Source organism: Notechis scutatus, chromosome 1 (assembly GCF_049901735.1).
Source record: "Notechis scutatus isolate UNSWTSFEM ecotype Mainland chromosome 1, rNotScu1.2, whole genome shotgun sequence".
Lineage (NCBI taxonomy): Eukaryota > Metazoa > Chordata > Lepidosauria > Squamata > Elapidae > Notechis > Notechis scutatus.
In genome coordinates, this window is record NC_142009.1 from 132,905,631 (window position 1) to 132,913,443 (window position 7,813).

Genomic DNA, 7,813 nt, shown 5'->3' on the forward strand with positions numbered 1-7,813 from the left:
CACGCCCAATTTAGCAAAGGGGGGGGAAGTCCTAATACGTTACATAACGCCACCATGACAACGTGAGTTTGACACCCCTGCTTTAGAAGAATAACAGAATAACAGAGTTGGAAGGGACCTCAGAGCTCTTCTAGTCCAACCCACTGCTCTGGCAGGAAACCCTATACCATTTCAGACAAATGGTTGTCCAATTTCTTCTTAAAATCTTCCAGTGTTTGGAGCGTTCACAACTTCTGGAGGCAAGTCGATCCACTGATTAATTGCTCTAATTGTCAGGAAATTTCTCCTTAGTTCTAAGGCTGCTTCTCTCCTTGATTAGTTTCTACCCATTGCTTCTTGTCCTGCCCTCAGGTGCTTTGGAGAATAGCTTGACTCCCTCTTCTTTGTGGCAGCCCCTGAGATATTGGAACATGTCCCCTGCCAGACTTTTTTTTCATTAAACTAGATATACCCAATTCCAGAAACTGTTCTTCATGTGTTTTAGCCTCCAGTCCCCTAATCATCTTTGTTGCTCTTCTCTGCACACTTTCCAGAGTCTCAACATCTTTCTTACCTTGTGACAGCCAAAACTGGATGCAGTATTCCAAGTGTGGTCTTATCAAGGCATTATAAAGTGGTATTAACACTTCACGTGATCTTATATTTTATACCTTTGCAATATTGATCTCTAAACTATTGGGGGATCAATGTATCCTATGGTAATTATTAGGTTAAAATTATAGATGTGTATATTATCAGTTATGTACAGCATATCAATCAATTAGTAGTGAAATGGGAATGAAAATATCACCCAATTGCTCATCTTCTGGCTCTCTTGTGGCTGGGCAGTCTTGATTTCCTGAAAAGATGTTCTACTTACCCTTTGCACCCCACCATTTTCCCAGATTTTATGACAGCTATGGTAGGACTTTCTTCCATAAGGTCTTCTTTGATCATCCTGGTCTGAAATGGATGGTAGAGACCAACACAGAAGTACAGCTTCTGTTCCTCCTGAGCTAGTGACCTTTAGGTTTTGGCATCATTTATATATGCCAATTTTACAAAATGAGGTCAAGATACCAAGATTTGTACAAACCGTTTCCTATTTAATCTTGAGGTGCTGAGAATTACATTTGCACCTGCATTAAAATCCTCCAAAGGAAGTGGTATATGCCTATTCAAGCAGGTAGCCTGTCACTGTCCATCTCTTGATTTTCACTTCAGAGTTGTTGTGCAAGATTACTTTCATTTATTTCCTTTTATTCCTGCCTTTCTTAAGAAGCTTCATGCCAGTTTTCTGGTTTTTCTTTACGTTCTTCCATTTCATATCTCTCAATTGCTGGGCAAAGCTTTCTAAAATTATTTTACCACTTGTTCTAGGTTATTTGGTGACCTTAGCACTTACATTCTTCAGCTTTGTATCTAATTTCCCTGTGTTATTGGTTCAGTAGTTAAGCATTTCAGCACTGGTGTTAAGCTTAGAATCCTTCAGGCCTACTTTAGGGTCTGCATCTCATTTTCCTGGCGGATTGCTTCTGAAGAATAATCATCATTAGGGCTGGTTTTGAAAGAGTAGTCAAAAAGTCTTCTTACTCAGCCAGATATTTTGCTCTTCCAGCTGCTGGAAAGATTGTTAGTGTTGGTTTCTTGCAGTGGTGGGATTCAAAAAATTTTACCACTGGTTCTGTGGGCGTGGCTTGGTGGACATGGCAGGGGAAGGATATTGTAAAATCTCCAGTCAGAGGTGGTATTTGCCGATTCTCTGAACTACTCAAAATTTCTGCTACCGGTTCTCCAGAACTGGTCAGAACCTGCTGAATACTGCTTCTGGTTTCTTGTCTTTTCAATGTGTTACAAATTAGACATAAATCAGATGTTAGTAGTTGCAGCCCAGTGGGAAGTGATAGTGAATTAATCTCAAGGGAGTTGGCTCTGTTGTTATAAGCTTCCAGGATATTATGAGCATGACAAAATTGTGATAGGTTTCCGAAGGTTCAAGATCAGGTAGTTCAACCAATTCAGAGGCAAAATTATACCCTGGCATCTCTGGCTCTGGGGAATACAGAGTTTGGAAAGTCACTGTTCTTGAGGTAGTTAGTCCCAAGTATCTTATTGTCAGAGACTAAAATAGGGCTAGTTATTTTTGGGGGGGGGGGGTGTCTGCTGCATATGGTGAGGTCAGATACTTGCCTCGGGAAGACAAGGATCCCAACCATTTTTGTCTGTCTCCAAATCTGTACCCATAAGGCTGCCCCTTACTTCTCCCATTTAAAATACCTCAGGAATGAGAATCATGCACTCATTACGTTCCCTTGCAAATATTTCTTTCTTTCCTGTATTACTTATTGCCGGTGTTAAGCCTTGTTTATGAGTTCTTGCTTGTATGGAGAAATGCAATAAGTCTCACTATGTCAGGCTGTTAAATCACCTGTCTGCCAGTAAGTAAATTAGGTCTTCCAAGCAGTGTAGTAGCAAGAGGGAATATATACTCCAGGGAGGGTACTCCACAGAGGGATAATCTGAGGATCCTCAACTTCGCTTCGAGTCAGCAGTTGATCTTCTCTGATTCGATCTCGGGAAGACAGACTGAAGTTTTTTTTTTTTTAATGTGTTTTATAGCCACGTTTGCAGGAGCTCAAAGCACACCTCCTCTCATTATTCTAATCATTCTACTAATTATTCCAGTGTAAGGTCTGGTCCCTTGCAGATTCACTGGACTGTACCTGCCTTTATTTTTGTTAGGAATATTATGGATATTGCAATCAAGTACATCTAGAGATCACAAATTAGATAAATCTAGGATTTTCAGATCTGAGGTACAAGAAGCCAGATCTTTAGGTAGAAACCTAGAGATAGAGCAAAGCCTATTTTTCTACCCTTTGGTGATTCATGTAAGTTTTGCAGCCCTAGTAGCCCTGGGTAAATCTGCTCCAATTAAGTCTCCAGTTTGTTGCAATTATACATTAGTTACTCTCTGTAGTAACTATCACATGTGCTTCTCAATCACTTTTCTAATAAGCAGTATGCAAACAAAATAAATACAGCCATTAAGAAGAGAATACCATTCCTCTGGTCTGACTAGAGATAATAAGTTTTAAAAAGCTCCATCTAACAGTAGGAGAGATCTCTGCCAGGGTTGGAAGACATCTGCCCTAGAAGTCCCATTTGCACTTATGGATGCAAATCTATGTTTTGCTAATGACAGGCCCTAATTTGAGGTATAATGGAGATAAGATGAAGGCAGTTTTGAATATTCAAGATGCAAAGTCCTCCATTCTTCAGTAAGGCTGCAGGTTGATGTTCCATATCTATCTCAGCATCCTGCATTCTCTCATAGCTTCAGTTCAGATTTTTGCAATAAAGTTTCCCCATGGGGCAAACTTAAGGGGGAGAAAAAGACCCTAAGGCCCATAAGATGTTTTCAACAAAAAAAAAAAACCACAAAGTTTTCCAGTAAAAGCCAGTGGCGGATTTTATGTGTAAACAATGAAAATGCAGAAGGTACAGGAATAACTTAACAAAGTTACTTTGCTAAAAAGAGAAAAAAAATAGGGCTTTTTTTTTCCTTTTAGAAAATTATTCTAAATGTTCACAGAATAATCCAAAGTTCACAGATCTCTGCTTTCTTTTAAGAGCCATTTGGGAAGGGTGTCAGTTCAAGGTCTGAACGCATCTTCAAAGTCAAGAGAAGAATGGGGAGTTTTCTTGAGTACCCAGCTGACTTTGATGGCATTCTAAAAGATAAGAATTGCAGGATCAGAACTGGTTAGTACTTGGAAGGGAGATCACCAAGAAATTCCAGGGCTGTCGGATAGACTGGGAAGACAATAATAAATGGTGTTTATATTGTTGCCAAAAAACCTTAAAATTGGTGTCAGTGAAACCACCAATCACTCAGGGACTTTCATGTTTATTGTTCTATACCCATGCACACTTTACATACATATAATAAACTGATCACTTCGTAGATTAAATGCAGAGAACCATAGATTTTATTTTGGAGGGAACACTGTTTAACAATACTTGGAGCAGGCACACAAAGAATTGTGTTATAAATAATTATTTCATGTATTAGGATCCTGTGTATCAGGCCTATCTTCTGCTATCAAATAAGTGCCATCTTGATTTGCCATGGTGATAATTTGTAAATAATCCATAGGTTTTCCAAAGACCTGGTGATTCAGTAATCTCTTTGGTCCTGTCCAACTGTCTTTGTCATTGCCTTTTGCTTCTTCTACTTTACTCACTCTTGCTAGCCATAGTAAAAAATTTATAGTTTTTTGTCACAAAAGGTAACTGAAAAAGCACCTTTGGGACAACCATGACCTGGATGACTGAGAATCTCTGTAGACATTCTAGTTCTTTATTCACTTACATGGCATGTCCAGAGTATCTGAATTTCTGGTTGCTGATCATCATCTCAGAAAATCAATGACTAATTTATTTTGTGTAGAATCTTAGATTAGTTCCTTTCTTTCCAAATCCATCATTGTAAGGTGTATATCTTCTTTTCCACTTGCTTTCTTAATGTCCAGAAGTTTGCTAAACTTTTCAGTGTCCCTGGCATCAAGTCTATCTTAGTTAACTGCTTATAACTTTTCCATTACTCCTGTGCAGTTATCCAAACTCACAATAGATTGAGCAAGTGTTAGCAAAAGATTAACTAAGAGGAATTTATGGAGGAGGAAAAATGTCCGCAAAGTCAATCCTTTTAGGGGTAGGAGGCTTTGGTTAAAATGTGGGTTCTAATAACAGAATAGGGATAGGAATAGGAATAGGAATAGGAATAGGAATAGGAATAGGAATAGGAATAGGAATAGGAATAGAATAGAATAGAATAGAATAGAATAGAATAGAATAGAATAGAATAGAATAGAATAGAATAGAATAGAATAGAATAGAATAGAATAGAATAGAATAGAATAGAATAGAATGAGAGAAGAGGAGAGGAGAGGAGAGGAGAATAGAATTCTTTATTGGCCAGGTGTGATTGGATAAACAAGGAATTTGTCTCAGGTACATCAGCTCTCAGTGTATATACAAACAACAAAGTAATATAATTATAAAATACCAATACGAGAAGTTAGTAGAAAAGATGAAGACACTATAAATAATAAGTTTTCAGCATATAGTGATTGAAGTGAAGGGTACAGGGACAGAGTTCTGCTCCACCAGGAAAGAGTTTTTAAAACATGTCTCAAAGGCAAACTATACTAGCAAGCAGCCATGCCATTAATCAATCAGAATGGAGAAGGAAAAAGAAAAAAGAAAAACATCAGAAAATTATTTTGAAAAATAGCAATCTGGCTGGACAACGTGTACAGACTTTAGAGTCGAAAACAATTTTTGGCAGGAGGGGGATAAAATCAAGCTAATTATCATAGCCTGAATTTCTGCTTGAATCTTCATATCAGTTTCAACATGTCAATCTGTAGAGATTTAAGAGGGAAAGGTTGCAAAGCACACGATGTCAGCCTCTTAAAATTAGAATTACAATATAATTTTAAGCAGCTGTAGAAGTCATATCTGAAAAAAAATAATCATTGAAAAGAGTGCTACTTCTGCATTTCAAAATGGCAGCAACATTTCATATTAAAAGACCCAAAATCAGTTTCAACAGATGGTCATTCAAGATAGAAGCATACAAGAGAGATCAATATTACTATCTCCAGGATGAATTTCTTAATCCAGTTTGGGTGAAATATATGATGTCCCAATCTTCCATGCATTTTTTTGAAAAGACTAAATCTAGAAGTAAAGTGGCAGAGAGCAAAGAACAAGAGGTAAGATAGTTATTTGACTTACCTTCACCTTCCTGAGATAATTTTGTAGTTTTAAAAATATGGACTTTGCTCAAAGAAAAATAGAAAACAGGATCTCACTGCTGAGTAGATGCCATCAAGTCAATATTAACTCTTAGTTACAGAGCTACTTAGTTACTCTTAGCAGGTGGATTTTCTCAATGAAGATCTCTCTCTAACTTGATCCTTTGTGTCTTCTAGTGGTCTAATGGTCATCAGGAGCTTTGCAACTGAGTCACAATTTTGCCACCAGAACAACAGAAATAAAAGGCAGACGAAGATGTCCCACTGTCAAGAAAGGTTGAACATACTATTCTATCATATGCACTTAAAGATAACTTTCTACATGCAAAACAAAGCTGGACTGTTATTATTCCTGACTGCCTTATTTCCCACGGCCAGCTCAAAAGTATATGGTGCCCCTAGATTGTATCACTTCCGTTAAATGAAAATTAAATAATAAATAAATTAAAAGAAAACAAAAACAAACAAAAAACCTTCCAAGGGCAGGCTCAAAAAGACCCCTTTTTCTGCACTCAGTTTTCTATGTTTCTATGTTTTCTACTTTATCCACCATAGGTGTCACACCTTGTTTGCGAACCATCCTTCTCTTAGAGGAGCAACATAAAGTGATGGGAGAGAAATCAAAATATTTCCAGATTATTTAAAGACACACAATATAATGTTAGCGTAAACAAAAGCATCCTGTTTGTGTTGCTGCAGCATGTCAGAACAAACAAAAACAGTCTTACCTGAGAATCTGGAGCATGAAAACAAACACTTGGGCGTCTGACAAGATTTTGAAACAGACTCAAGAAATAAAGCTCAGGGAAAAGGCTGCACTTTTCCTTGCTGTGACTGAAAGTTTCCAAGTATCATCTTCCCTCGGCATGTGATGTGCAATCTGTTTTCCTAGCTATGGTGTTTGCATCTCAGATTGGTTAGAAGAAAGAATTCAGGTAGTACACAAACAATAGGAACAGGACAACTCTACATTCCCAGACAGTTGCAGTCATCCTATCTCATTTGCCAGGCCCATCATTAAAGGAATTGGGTCATTGGTTATCTTTCGGCCTAGTTCTCTAAACAGCTGCCATGTTTATCTGGATCCCATTTACATTTCCCAGAGTTCTTCCAGTGTAGCATCCCTTACAGGCATTCAGGGAATTTGGAGAATGAGCTGAAGCATCAAGCAGGGTGCCACAAAGTTCAGTCTGGGTCCTCTACTCCTCCACATGTTTATTCATGACTGGGATGAAGTGAAAGCATCTGTACGGTATTGAGAGGCTAGGAAAGGAGCTGAAAATAAAAAAGGGAAATTTGACGCCGAGAAATGAAAATGTCTTCACTTGGGAAACTGAAATGGAATGCACAGGCATTGCTAGTTTAGCAGCAGTCCTTGTGAAAATGATTTTGGAACACTAACTAATTACATACCAAGTTATGAGTCACCATTGTGATATTGGCTGCACCAAAGGCAAATCAGTTTGAAACCGCCTCAACTGGAATGTGCTTTCTAAATCTGTATTTGGCCAGTTCTCACCTTGCATCACATCCAGTAGGGATTCAGTCAAATTAGCTCAGGGAATGATAGTAAGGGTGATAAGAATACTAGAAAGGAAAATATAATAAAGAGAAAATGAAGTAAATGGGAATTTAAGGGCTTAGCCTTGAAATAGGTATGAGACCATTTTTCAAACACCTTAAACCGGTGTTTCTCAACTTTGGTCACTTGTAGACTTCAACTCCCAGTGTGGACTTCAGTTCCCACATCTTCAAGTGACCAAGGTTGAGAAACATTGCCTTTAATCATATGACAAAATAAAAAGATTGAGATATGGTGCAGGAATAGTCTAATGTATAGGTCACTTTACAGGTATAAAAGAAATCTGAATTAGTTTGGAAGTGGATTTCTGAGATCTGTTTGAGGAACAATACCTTCCTGCTGTTGAAAGCAGCAGAAGAGAATTCAGGCAGAGTCATTTGAACCTCAAATAATCTCAACTAAGTTGATAAGAATCTATGGGTTTCAA

The 7,813-nt window shown here is 38.0% G+C and overlaps 1 long non-coding RNA gene across 1 annotated transcript; it reads right to left on the minus strand.

The window, feature by feature from the left end:
• Positions 1–3,575: 3,575 nt before the first annotated feature.
• Positions 3,576–6,628, minus strand: LOC148132996 (uncharacterized). The gene is made up of 3 exons (XR_015747027.1): positions 6,533–6,628; positions 5,785–6,068; positions 3,576–3,795 (listed from the first exon to the last, which is right to left on the minus strand). It is a non-coding gene; the product is annotated as an uncharacterized LOC148132996 (long non-coding RNA).
• Positions 6,629–7,813: the final 1,185 nt, after the last annotated feature.